This window comes from Hetaerina americana, unplaced genomic scaffold, assembly GCF_022747635.1.
Source record: "Hetaerina americana unplaced genomic scaffold, ioHetAmer1.1.p SCAF_7, whole genome shotgun sequence".
Lineage (NCBI taxonomy): Eukaryota > Metazoa > Arthropoda > Insecta > Odonata > Calopterygidae > Hetaerina > Hetaerina americana.
The window spans coordinates 12214709-12228791 of record NW_027287316.1 but is presented as its reverse complement, the minus strand read 5'-3'; the positions used below and the strand labels follow the sequence as shown (position 1 = coordinate 12228791).

The 14083-nt window shown below is 40.3% G+C and overlaps 1 non-coding gene across 1 annotated transcript; it reads right to left on the bottom strand.

The window, feature by feature from the left end:
• Positions 1 to 7080: 7080 nt before the first annotated feature.
• Positions 7081 to 7152, bottom strand: TRNAE-CUC (transfer RNA glutamic acid (anticodon CUC)). The gene has a single exon. It is a non-coding gene; the product is annotated as a tRNA-Glu (tRNA).
• Between the last annotated feature and the right edge of the window lie 6931 nt (positions 7153 to 14083).

Below are 14083 nucleotides of genomic sequence, written 5' to 3'. Positions count from 1 at the left end.
CTTAAGGGATTGTAGCAATATAATTCATACAGACAGTGAGGGTAAAGCTAACATCTTAAATTCATTCTTCCAAAGCGTTTTCTCGAATGATGTTGCCACCGCATATCTCCAAGAAACAATACATACTCCACCCATGGAAAAAATAACAGTGGACCAACAAGGAATTCTAAAATTGCTTAACGAGATTAAACCCAACAAATCCCCGGGTCCCGAAAATATACCAGCTAGGGTGATAAAACATTTAGCTCCAAACATTGCCCCGTACCTTGAATTTATATTTAACAAATCCCTCACAGAGTGCAAAGTACCTAAGATTTGGAAAACCGCGCAAATAACGCCTATTTTTAAAGGTGGTGACAGGGAGGATCCCAGTAATTACAGACCTATATCTCTCACTTCTATCTGTTGCAAAATCTTAGAGCACATAATTGTCAGTTCAATAATGAGACACCTTGACAATATTAACTTTTTAAGTGACAATCAACACGGATTCAGGAAAACTCGCTCCTGCGAAACCCAATTAGGATTATTTACACATGATTTACTTTTATCGGGTGAGAGAGGGAGGCAAGTGGATGCCATCTTCTTAGATTTTCAAAAGGCATTTGATAAGGTCCCACATGGTAAACTCATTCATAAATTAAAGGTCGCGGGTATAAATAAGGGCGCCATAAGTTGGGTTAAAGATTTTCTTTCGGAGCGGGAACAGAGGGTAGTCCTTGATGGCGCTAGTTCCGACAGCGTTCGAGTCACGTCGGGGGTACCTCAGGGAAGTGTGATCGGGCCGTTGCTTTTCTTGATTTTTGTTAACGATTTGAACCGCGAAGTGAAAAGTAACATTAGGATGTTTGCGGATGACACGGTGATCTATCGGGAGATATCTGGGGATGAGGATCGTTTTATTCTAGCGCAGGATTTAGATTGCATTACTAAATGGTGTTCTAACTGGGGATTGACTCTAAATTATAATAAATGTTCAGTGGTAAATTTCTTTAAAAGATCAACGGGATTTGCTTACAAATTAGCTGGAGGTGACCTAGCAGTAGTTGATACGGTGAAATACCTAGGTGTCACATTCACAAAAGACTTAACTTGGGGGACTCACATACGTAAAGTCTGCGGTCAAGCATATAAAAAATTGGGATTCATTAGACGCATTGTCGGCAAAAGTGACTCGAAGGTCAAGGAACGTTGTTACCACGCTCTTGTAAGGCCTCATTTAGAATACGCATGCAGCGTGTGGGATCCGAGTGAAAAAGGTCTCATTCGGGAAATTGACAAGGTTCAACGCCGGGCAGCCCGTTTTGTAAAAAATTCCTACGATAAAACGCAAAGCGTCACCGAAATGCTCATGGATTTGGGGTGGGAATCATTGGCTGAGAGACGATTCAATGCAAGATTGAAATTATTAAATAAATTTAGATCCGCATGTTTCAGCACCGAGGTCTCGCAAATTATTCGTACTCCTACATACATTAGTCGCTTGGATCATGCATATAAAATTCGGGAAATAGATGCCAGAACTAGCCGACTCAAGGACTCCTTCTTCCCACGGACAATACGGGATAGCAACTGCAGGGTTATAGATAGCAAAAATTCCACTTGCCACCCTCAGCGTCTAAAAAATAATTAGTTGTATTTAAATGCATGCTCTTCCACTAACCTTATGTGTTTTGCTATAATAACCCATTCTTTCCGAATGACCTCATTCATGTTCTGTTCATCTGTTTTTAAGTTTCCCTTTCAATCCCTCGTCCCTCTCCGCGGGGGCAAATTCCTGCTACCTGCAACGTTGGGTCGTATTCCCTGCCAATTAGAGACTCTTTGGGGATAGAGTGTTTCGTGGTGCATTTTCATGTGGTAGTGATGTTTCAATTTCTTGCTTGTTGTGTCCTGGCTTCCGTGTTGGTTTAGGGTGTTGTAGAATGTCTTTCGTGCTGCATCATGGGGTGCAGATTTTTAGTTGTTTTGCGGTATATGTGTTTGCATGAGTGTTGGATGAAGGGATTTTTGCATGAGTGTGTGCGCTGCTGTGGGTGTAATTTTCCGTGTTGTTTTTTTTGCATGTGGTATTTTTCTTTTTTACGGTTGGTGACCTAACACCCCCCGCCACACGCCCTTGCGGCGGCTTGCGGGGTATTATGTAGATGTAGATGTAGATGTATAATTTTCCATACACTGCTATAAATGTCGTACATCCCATATTTTAGTCTTATTCATGATGATTTGGATGGCTGCTCTTCGGTCTAATGGGATAAAGTTCTGCCCTTTCTTCACTGTGGCAACATCATCCGTGAATGGTGGTTTTGCACTTCTTTCGTTGGTTTCGTCTTCTCGTGTCTCGCACGTCTGTGAGAGACACGAGACCAGTTTGATAATTCATTTTCCACCTCACAACTGTGTCACATGATGGGCTATTATTTCCATGAACAGTCAACATTTCAATGTGGATTTGCTGGACACTGTAATCTCTCTAATGAAGGAACTCAATCACACTATCTTCTCCATACTGCGAGTTACTTCAATCTACGGCTCCCAGAATCTAAAAAAATCAACATCAATGGCTGTAATTAAAGCATTATGTACATATGACCAATTAATTTACGGAATAATTTTTATTAATTTATCTCAGCTATTTCTTAGTAATAATTACTAAAAAAACGATACCCCCACGTATTTTCCCAATCCTGTTTCCTTTCTAAACCATCACTTAATCTAGGGCTCAAAGTCAACTCACTGAAAAAATGCCTAATAAAATAGGCTACTGTGATTTGGGTCAATGGTGACGTCCTGATCTGGTTGAATACGAATTTGCAAATACGTTAACGAAATTCTCGTTGAACACGCTGACTTGATTTTGTTGATGAAAAATATGTCGAAAATGCATCGCCACAATAAAAGATGATAAGATCGTCATGACGACGTAGTCACAATGTCGCCGCGCAAAATAATGGATAGCTCATGAATGAATCTCTGTGGGAAACACCTGTTTCTCTGTATCTCTCGTCCGCCGTTCGGGAGAGTCTTTTTATATGAATTATTGACGCAGGCATAAAGCACGCATGGAATTCGGCCACCTGAGGATTCTGGTCGGTGGGTGGGCAATAAATTCTGAGGCGTACGGAAAATGAATGCATTCGTGGGTCTGAGAATTCACGGGCTATAAAAGCATGCCATGCGTTGCACCTTGGAAATAATTGATTAAAACTTGTCTCCTCTATCTCTCCGTGTAATGAACATTAAAGCTCTTGGCTCATTTCTCTTTATAAACGCCAAGGAATATCATGATGGGATGGAGTTGGCCGTTAAAAATAAAAAAAAATCCACCAAGAGAACAAAAAGCTTAGTATTTGCGGTTTAGAGTCCCCTGGGGCACAAAGACTCTCAAAGCTGGATTAAGGTTATTGCGAGAAGATTACCCGGTAAGTTTACTCGAAACGAGGGAATAAATCCCGGCCACATTTCACGTCGTCAAGAAAAAACTATCGTGGAAAAAAAGACACTAAATGCCGGAAGGACAGATCCAAGGGCTTTTTTAGCTCTCTATTGTCCTTAACCACAACGCAAACTGGGAGGGCATACTGGAATAATAAGACATATTTCCGTTTTACCGATTTCTTTCGTTCCTCTTTTTTCTTGTGGCTAGCGTCCTAACATCCCTTGTGGTGTCTTGGGTGGTACTGCAAACCATCATTGGTGCAAAGACTTATTTTCTTAAGAGTGGGTGCAAGATGGTTACGTCTATCTTCCTCTTTTCCCAGTCGATGGAAAATTATCGATCGAGCAAGTGGTTTGCGATGAATGAAGCGGCAGTTTTCACTTTCTTCCCAGAGGATTTTATGTTTTGTGATTTACTGGATAAATGAGGCAGAAATGCCACTCATTCACTACTTCTTCTATCGTAATATACGTATGCTAGAGCCCTCAACATCCCTAACAAATATTACAGCATAATATCTGCGGGTGACATGATCTTGTTAATAGAATAATCAAAAAAATGTATGAAAAATACTGAACCAGCCGGAAGAGAAAGTCAGACCAAATAAAAGAGAAATAAACTTTAATGGAAAATGAGTCAAATGAATATCTCTGCTAAGAAGTACAAATGGTGTTTTGATTTGAGGGGTTCACTAGTATCTCGGCGCCGAAGTAAAAAATGACTGAAAATATGGAAAGGTACGTAATCAAGGCAAGAATTGTAATGGCAGAGGAAGCTTTTAGAAAGAAAAGTAGGATGCTTACCTCTAACATGGGATTTGTATCAGGAAAAAACTGAGAATGTCAAATGCTTCCTTTGGGATGCTGCTCTCTACTGACGTGAAATGTGGTCATTATGGGAAAGAAATTTGAGTAATAATAGAAAGTTCTGAGTTGTGGATTTGGAGAAGAATTTGAAACATAAAATGGCCCGATAACGATTTTAAAATAAGAGATTTTATGATGAGTCATCGAAGAGAGACAACTGCTGAGCACTACGCGAGTTACGAAAAGAAAATATTACTGATGACAACCTGATAAGGGAACGTGTGTTGAGAAGTTTACTGTAAGGAACAGTAAAGGGAAGGTTGAAGAGAAAAAGGAGTGGGAGGAAGAAAATTAGGGATTATCTGAATTGAGGAAGTCAAAGGCATGAACAGAAGAGAGAGAGAGAGAGTGATATGAAGAAAAGAGCATTGAGAGCCTTGGGTGGCAGGTCATCTGTGATTATCGTTTCAAAAGCAAGGTAAAATCATATAACCTTCCTAGGATGGAATGCTACTGGAATAAAATTCCTCATCCAGCTGTTTCCATTGCTCCAGTGAAAGGTGCACTCAATCACGTGGCTGTGTGACACTGTTGCGTTTAAATGTCCACATATTCTATCGATCATCATCATTTTTCTTTCAGGGACTGGGCAATGATGTTTGTTTCGACATCCTTCGCTTTATAGCCGGTCCCATTCACGTAATTCTTTTAAATCTAACCAGCTTTCCATTACTACGTTTTGGTTTCTTCTGTCGCTCGTTCTTCCAACATGGGTGCATCGTTTTTGTCTCGATGATGCATTCTGTTTAATAACGGTGTATTGTTGACACTTATCTCATTTCCTATGTGATCTTTAACCATGGGAGCCGGAGGAAAGTGTGGGAAGTATCCTGTTGGTCAATGGGTCGATTTCCCCCTCTTCCTCCTCTCCCCCGACACTCACGAATTTCTTCGCTCGCATCTCCCCGTCGGCATCTCGGCCCTCCCTTCCTCCCTCCCGCACCCAACCTCCCACGGCCGGTGAGGAGACGGCGAAACGGGGCCGAGGGATGATCGTTAAAACATTCACGGCGGAAGCCCGGCCGCTTCTTTGAGTGCAATACATATGCGCGCGGGAGATAAATTCTCCGTTCTCCGTGCCAAACATGGAGGCGGAAGCGGCGGGCGTTCGAGACGGCGGCTGTGACAAGGGCGGCGCCAAGGGCCATCGCGAAAGAGGGCGACGCGCCCTCTTCGGAGACTCACTGGTGGTGCTGCCGCCGCGCTTGGCGAGGGGGCCGCGGAAATGGGGCCCAAGGTGGAGGCGTGCGGGATTGGAGCGGGCCGAAGTCACCGCTTCCAGTATGTTCCCCGAGGGTGAGGATTGCATGGAAGCCCTCAAGCCAATTGGGGTCCATGAATGACCAACATTTTGGTCTGAACCCACCTGAAACACGTGCTGAGCGTTCGGCACCGTATGGGAATAGGGGACCTTAAAAATCCATTCACCCTCACAACTATATCGCATTTATTGTTCTCTTACCTAGTATTCATAAGAATTATGGACCTAGAAAATTACTTGGAAGTTACTTTAAAATTACATCTTGTATGAGAAAAGCGCGTTTTCTAGTTACCTGCAGACCTACAGTGAATAAACGTGGATCAATCAAGCGAATAGTTGGTGTAAATTGGAATGAAAAAGAAAAAGAGTAGCCCCATATCACTTTGGTTAAACTTCGCATGAAATGCGTTTATTTTAAGTATTTGGAACGCCAATCAGGCTTTAATATTGGAATTAAACAGGCAATAGAGAAAAGCGGTCTTTTTTGTGAAAAATTGCCAGGAACGAGCATAAAGTGTCACATTATTATTACTATGGAAAGTGCTATTTGGGAGAGGCTGGAATCACAAAGATTAAGTATATGAAACTTAAATTATTAAATAGATTTATGTAATTCGGGTTTTGCGCAAGGAATTATTTAAATTAATTTAATTTGTATTTGGAATAATTTAAACCCTTATTAAATTGATAGTCGAAACCACATTGAGAAATTCAGTGGATTATTGATTGTCGGACAGACCGATATCACGAATCCTTTTCCTCTCGCTAAGTTTTGACAACAGTCATATCAATTATCATGTACGACAAGCTGAACTTAGTGAGAATTAAATGATGAAGTTTAAAATCGCAAATTACCCAAATGGCTGGTGACCAAACACCCCGATGTGTTTCACTACCTCAAGATCTATGCAAATAACTTACACCCTTCAACATGTTTAATGTGCTTAGTGACCCATTAAGAGGTATTTTCTCACCCTGAAGTTAAAAGTCAGATAAGAAATTGGTACTGAAGGCGAATCGAAAAGGTTTTAATTTAAATATTATGAAGCATGAATTAAAATTCTGCGGCAACCAATGAAAAGCTCCTCGATCTAATAGTGACGATTGCTTTCACTCATTTTGGAACTACAGCTGAAACTGTAATTTTTACAAGGACATTGAAATGAGGGATAATATGCTGCGATTTCCACCTTCACCAATGTGGAAAAAGTCTCATCCCATCTATAGCGCGCTATTTCCGGTGCGATGGTTGAGGACAGGTATTCGACTGGTCACGGAAAAATATTATTTTTCATGGTATTAAGGACATCCATATCCAAAGGTAGACATGTATTCACCATCTTGATGGGCGTCGTCGCTTACCAGTAATGCTTCCTTATTTCGTAGGTCCAATTTAGACGTACTCCAACTCTCCGCAACCTTATAAATGCTCACTGTCTAAAATATTTAAAGACCATTTGTGTACCGGAATCGAACCCGAACAAAAAAAATTTTCCTTCTTACGGAAAAAAACTTTCCCGTACCGGGAATCGAACCCGGGCCTCCCGGGTGAGAGCCGGGTATCCTAACCACTAGACAATACGGGAGTTAGGTTGGTAGCGCCCCCAATGTCAAGTTGAGTGCATTTCCTCAGCGTTGATAAACAGGAAAGAATCCTCTTTGTCTACCGACCCCCTGAAATCTCATCCCTGCATTCGTGGAACTTGGAAGGGCTGACGGAGAGGGGGGAGGAGAGGGAGAGACGGAGAAATCGAGATGAAAAAGGAACGAGGAGACCCGGTTAAGGGAAATGGATCTTCTCCCTTCCCCCGTAAGGTGGGACCGCAGTTGACCTTGCCAAAAATATGAGGAGGCATTGCGGTGTAAAAAAAAGAAGGTGAGTCAGAAAAGAAGCACTTGCAATTCACGGATCGTGCAAGGAAACCGCGAAAACGTGACCGACCTCCGAACTATAGCAAAAGGTTAGAGCGTTGGCACATTTCGCGGTGCAAAGAGCCGAGGAAATCCGGGACGAGAACAATGACTTTGATTGGAATAACTGTCACGGGGGAGAAGAGTAATGATGCTTCTTCACCTCATCTCGGATTACGTGAGGGCGTATTTCGGCCTCAAAATCACTGCCGTGATTCCAATGTTTGAGTTTGTAATCTTACTCGATGTTAATAGGGACGGTGAGCATAGTTTTAGACAAAAAGCGGCCACACCCAATGGTCGAACTCCTTTTGACTCTTGCACGTGGAGTGAATGCGAGATCCATTTGTAAATTATAGATAATCATCAATGCTAAGACGCATTTGTTAAGATGCCTCTTTCCTTAACGACGAATTAGTCGAACTTAATTTCTCTGAGAACTGATGACAAAGCGCTACTGTTATCGATGTCATCTTTTTAAAAGAATAGTTACGTTCGAGTCCTAACAGGCTACTGCGTGGCATTTCATTTTGATCAAACATGTGAGCACATTCATTTCAGCACACTTTCAAAAAATTAAATCATATGATGCTCCAATGAGAGTATGTAGTAGGAAGTATGCGCGAATATTGCAATGAATAACATCATCTGAAGGAGAAAAATTAAAACCTTTCACTTTACCGCGGCGATCTACACCTGGTTATTAAATAACTTTTTTTGTGTGCCACGAGATTTCATTAATAGTTAATCTCAGATCAAGCATAATGACATGAGGTACTTCACTGCAAACTTGTACTAATCCGTAGGCAATAACTTACTCTACCGACACCCTCTGCAAGGCATATTAATGTTAAAAAAACAGGGTTGGGAGGAGCTGGAGAGAGAACCGGAAATCATCAAGAACCAGGAAACCACCAGCTCGTGCTCAACAGTGGCAAGTGCAGCGAGGAATACATCGAGCGTGACGTAATCGATGTCTTCGAGATAAACTGTACTCCAATTAAAATCCCGTCTCAGAGTCGTGGCAGCGAGACTGTGAGCTGTCGTTGATTGCACCAGCTAAAGTAATGAGGCAGTGATAGATGAGGTAACGAACTCAATAGTGTCCAGTTTTGGAAAGAAATGGTAGGCATTGAATGGATCAAATCAAGACGGTTCCAGCCATTTGGATAAAATGGCGGACGGATTTCGGCAAAGAATATACGTAGCAATTGCGAGACAATAATAATGGCGCAATAGGAAAAGAGATTCGAGTAACTTCGCAATGCATTCCTCCATTAACATGTAACTCAAACGCCCGTCCTCCATTTTTTATTTAACGCGTTATCGAATGCTTTACTATGATATCCTTGCATGCACGGGCCAGAGTTGACTTGTAATGCCTATGCTAGACGGGCATAACATTTTTTTATTGGGTGGAACAGGTTTGTTTGTGAAAGATGGTGAAGTTCACGCCGACTCCGTTAACCCGTTGATTGGCGCGCTTACCAGAAAACCTTAAGGTTGCAAACTCAATTCCCATCTCAAGTTTGGATGTTACAACCGCGTGAAATTACTCTGAACCGCGTGAACTGAACTCTGCTCAAGACAAAATATAATCTCTGCCGTCCGCAAGCATAAATTTTCCGCTTTTACCAAAAAAAAGTCTTTCAATCTTTTTACCCTGATGCAGACACAAGCCAGACTGCATTTGCAAGAAAATTGAAACTCTGAGAAAAAAAAATTGGATGATAGCTCGAAGACATGCTTTGAGAAATGTACCATTATTTGCTCATCTTAAACATTCAAAAGAATACAAGTAAATCATGAAATTGATTTTAGTATAGAATTATTTCAAACTTATCATCTTGGTTTTGAACCTAATAACCAGTGAATTTGCGAAAATTAATCATTAACGTCTTACTGAAAATCGGACCTTCACGTTTTTATTTAAACAGTTAACTTATGCAATGTATTATTTCATTTAACAAACGATTGAAATAATAACGTACGATTTAAGCCTTTATACAATTGATGTGAATTATTTTTGGAATACTGATACGAGTTTTCCCACCGCTTTTTAAATTCTCTCCATATCGTTATAATGTTTTCCTTCGCTGAACATTTTCTTACGCTATAAATAACGGGCACATGAGTTTCTAAAGCAAGAGAAAAAGGTAACTGTAGACAGGAAATTAGCCTCAAATAGTAATTAAAGCATTAACACAATTCAACCATGCCGTTTAGACTTGAGCGGAAATTGATCCCCGAAAATTCAGGAACAATTAAAAAATAATTAGCGCTTTCATCAAGGGAGCAATTTAATTGAGCCATTTCTGTCACGTTCTAGGCACATTAAAGGCACGCTCCCACTTTCCTAACTCGTACCGGAGACGTAGGGCTCTCTTCTACTCCGATTGTGTTTTTTTTTGCCGAATGGGCTTTTAGGATGCCTTATCAAATCACCTCGTTCTACGGGTTCCAAATGGCATGCAACAAGCTATGACCAGGCACGCTATGTGTCTAACGGGGAAATTTCCAAAAGATATGAGAAAGTTTGAGCCAATTTGCATGAGAAAACATAAAAAAAAACAGAAAAACCGTTTTACAAATGATCTCTGATGTTCGTTAACTTAAGAGTCATATATAAAACGTTATCGTGAAAAGTGGATGGCAAACAAATTTCATCCCGAGATGTATCGTGAAGTGTTTTGCATCTTTACAATGTTTCAAGTTTGGAAAGACAAGTTTACAAAACCTTCACATTAATAAGGGAAGTAGTCGTCTCGAAGGGAACACATTTCCTAAACTGACTCAGGAAACGAATAAATCGAAATATGACGAGAAAAACAAATTTGCACTTTTCCGCAGGTTTATTGGTAACGTACCACGCGTTTCGGTTCACAGAACAATCTTCAGGTAGAAGCCGTCAAGAGGTCTTGAACCTGAAAATGGTTGTGTGAACCGAAACTTGTAGTGCGTTGCCAATATACCTGTGGCAAAGTGCAAATTTGTTTTTTCTCATAATGACTTACTTCCACTAAATATCGCTTGAATCTTTTGAATATAATTGGAGTATGACATTACCCGCGATGAAGACCTCAAAATACGGCCAACATTTTATTCATGTGTGTTTTAGGATGTGGACATAAGTGAACATGACAAGAGGTTAGAAGAAGTTAGAAATTTAGCATTTGTGACCTAGAGTGGAAGTTGTCCAGTGGTAAATGTGTATACCTACCACTGATTAACCAATTAATTATACAACGGTGCTCAAAAAAAATTACTTGGCTATCCACAAATCAAATCGAATACTCTTTGCTCAAAATAGTTTAGTTCTACAGGCGAAGGATAATATGAGAATATGAAAAGGTAGAATACCTTTAAGAATAACTTTCTTCTGGATGCCGTAATCAGTAATGCATTTCTCACAGTCGACCTCGGCATTGATGTATCTCGCGCTGGTAATGACAACCGATGCCAAACTCTCGTCCAAACACAGTTTCCCTCAGATGACATTCAAATTCAAACTTTAAATTTGAGATATTTGGAAACCACACGGGCTGGCGTCAAGTTCATCTTCGCAATATGAGATTCAAGCCGCTGCGAAAACATTTGTAAATACGTTGTTTCTTCTCTGCCTCAACAGACAGTAGAAAATAGCCCTACCAATCACTGGATTTAGAGTACACTATATTTAGATAACGTGAAATGTTCGCTCTTTTTCTTACTCTACCTCTATATTCACAACCTCCTAGATAAAAATACGAAGCAGAAAGTAGGACACATAAAAGACTAGCTGAGGACTGTCCGCTGAATGTCGAATAAAATAAAAAAATGAGTAACGTAATACGTCAAATAAGGAGCTAGTACGATCTTTAGATAATGGTTAAAATGAAATAAATACTCCTTCATCCAAATTTCTTTACCAATTGATCCCCCTTTGCCTTTGAGAAAACGAATATAACTAAAGACACCACTGTAAATTTCTTTATTTTTAGGGGACTCTCAGAGGACTTGAACGTACTAAATAAAATGAAAAAGGGACATGGAGAATTGTGAAGTAGGGTGAATGATCAATAATATTTTCAAATATCCATGGTAACTTAAATAAATGCCAAATTATTGGGCATATGCTAAACTGATGTCATTGTACATTATCCACTTCTCACAACGGTTTTAAATTTTTCAAAGCAATTTCTAGCCTTGGCTGTATGCGCTACTCATTCTCATACGGTTATAACACATCCGATTTCTTATGAATTTACGATGTCCAATTGAATTCCCAATCCCTTTCTGCTTTCATCCAAAGTATTTCAAGGTTCTTTCTATCGTTTTCTGTACCCTGAATTCTGTGGAACATACGTATGTGTTATTCTATATTTTGTCTAGGCTTTCACTCTTATTAAGCCCGCGTTATTAATAATAACACAATAAAACAAGAAAAAAGCATTTTGTATTGCATCGGATATCAGAAACAGTTTAATTTAAATATTTTAATGTGGAATACGTTGGCGAAAACCAATTTTGAGCATCACGTTCAAATTTGAAGATACATGGTTTGTTCAATAATTTCCCGAACTTATTTATTACAAAAAAATGCTTCACAAACAATTGGTCAGGGTCCCCTGCAGAGCAGTCTCTTCTCCAACGTATACTCATCCCAACGGTGTCTCCACTTTTTGAAAGAGTCCTGGAACGCTTCTTCCGGAATGCTCATTAGCTCCTTCGTCGAATTTTTCTCTATCTCTGAAATGGTGGCAAATCTTTTTCCTTTGAGCGGGATTTTTAGTCTTGGGTACATAAAAAAATCACACGGGGCCAGGTCTGGTGAGAAGGGTGGGTGGGGGAAGGACAGTGGTCTTAGTTTTGGCAAACAATCATGAGGTCTGAGAGACGAATGAGTCGACGCGTTGTCATGGTGAGAATAAACCACTCGCCGCTCCTCCAAATTTGGGGCCGTTTTCACCTGATTCCCTCTCTTGGGCGTTTCACAACTGCCAGGCAGTACCCCGTGTTGGCTCCCTGGCCTTAAGGTAGGAGGTATTCGTGATGCACGACCCCCATTTCATTGAAAAAAACAGTCAACATCACCTTGATATTGGGTAAAACTGTCGAGCTTTTTTTGGGCGGGTGGATGTTTAGCCAATCCATTGTGAAGAATGCACTTTTGTTTCGATGTCATATCCATAAATCCATGACTCATTACCTGATACGATCCTAGACAAGAAGGTCTCTTCCTCTTCAGCTCGATCAAAGCCAATCTTAAGAGGAATATGGGGTCATGTCAGTGCAAAAAATATTCATATTTTTGAAGATAGTTCTGAATATATTTTTCTACTATTCCTTCCCTGTACGGCGGTCTAGAGTTCCGAGCGTAAATATTTTGCGATATTTCTATATGGGTAGCAGAGTGCCCTGGAATAGGGTAACGTAATGCAAATCCAACGTGATATCCTATTGAAGCAAGGGCATACTCACCATTGTTCTGTGATGCACTGCTCCAATCATCACTCTAGCTAGAAGGTTTTGCAGAATTTGAGCGATATAGATGAAATATACTTTACCTCAGGTGAAAATATCGTAGTGATTGGTAACCTCCAAATGAATTCGGTACAATTTCATTGATGACGTGAAACAAATAAACCTTTGCCTATACTTCTGAGCATATTTTATGCACATTAAACCTGCAGGAATGATTATTCATGAGATCTTCACCGAGTCACCTTTCATCATCAGCATTTCAATATTAAGATTGGTTTACTGAAGCCCTCCATTCATCTCTATTCAAAGTTAATTAGTTCACCCCCTGGTATTCTCTGTTTTCGTCCCAAATTTGTCCCATATAATTTTAAGGCCTCTTAATCTTCCCCATGGAATCTTAACTACAAATTTCCCTTTTTCATGTTTCCAACTAATCCATTGTCCCTCAAACTGTATTCAATCGATCTTGTTCTTCTTTATTGTTTAGTTCTCCATATAGTCATTTCTTTTTCTGTTCTTATATATACTTTCTCGTTCCTCAATTTCGCTGGTCCACTTTTCCAATGTTTCATGCTTTTGATTCGTAGAGTGTCACGCTCCATATTGAAATTTTGACGAACTGTTTCCTCGTTTTCAACCTCGGGTTCTTTAATCATAGTAGCTGCCTGAACTCCTTCTTAACTTAAGCTATTATTTGCTTGATATCGGTCGAACTTCTTCCATTTCTAGTCATACTATTGACCAAGCAGATCAATGATTCCACTTGCTCTAGTTTCACTCCTCCAGTTGTACAATGTGATTTCAGACTCATTCTTCCACACTTATGGACTTCACTTCTCTTCTTATTGATGCTTATTATTTTTCCCGAAGCTTGGCTCTCAGGTCCCCCCAGGCTCTGCTCCTTTCGGCAACATTTACGAACTGGGTCATGTTAATTTATTCGCAATTCACCTAGACTCCTTTGATGTTCAATTCTTGTGTTTCTTTTATACTTCTTCTACGACTAGATATACGTTAAGTAGTGCTGGCAAGAGGTTTCACCCATCTCTAACCTTTTCTTCTTCTACCTACCCTTCTATTTTTCTGATCATTTGCCAAGCAAGCATTTTCCATGTGTGACGAATCAGAGCACATTCTTTGTTA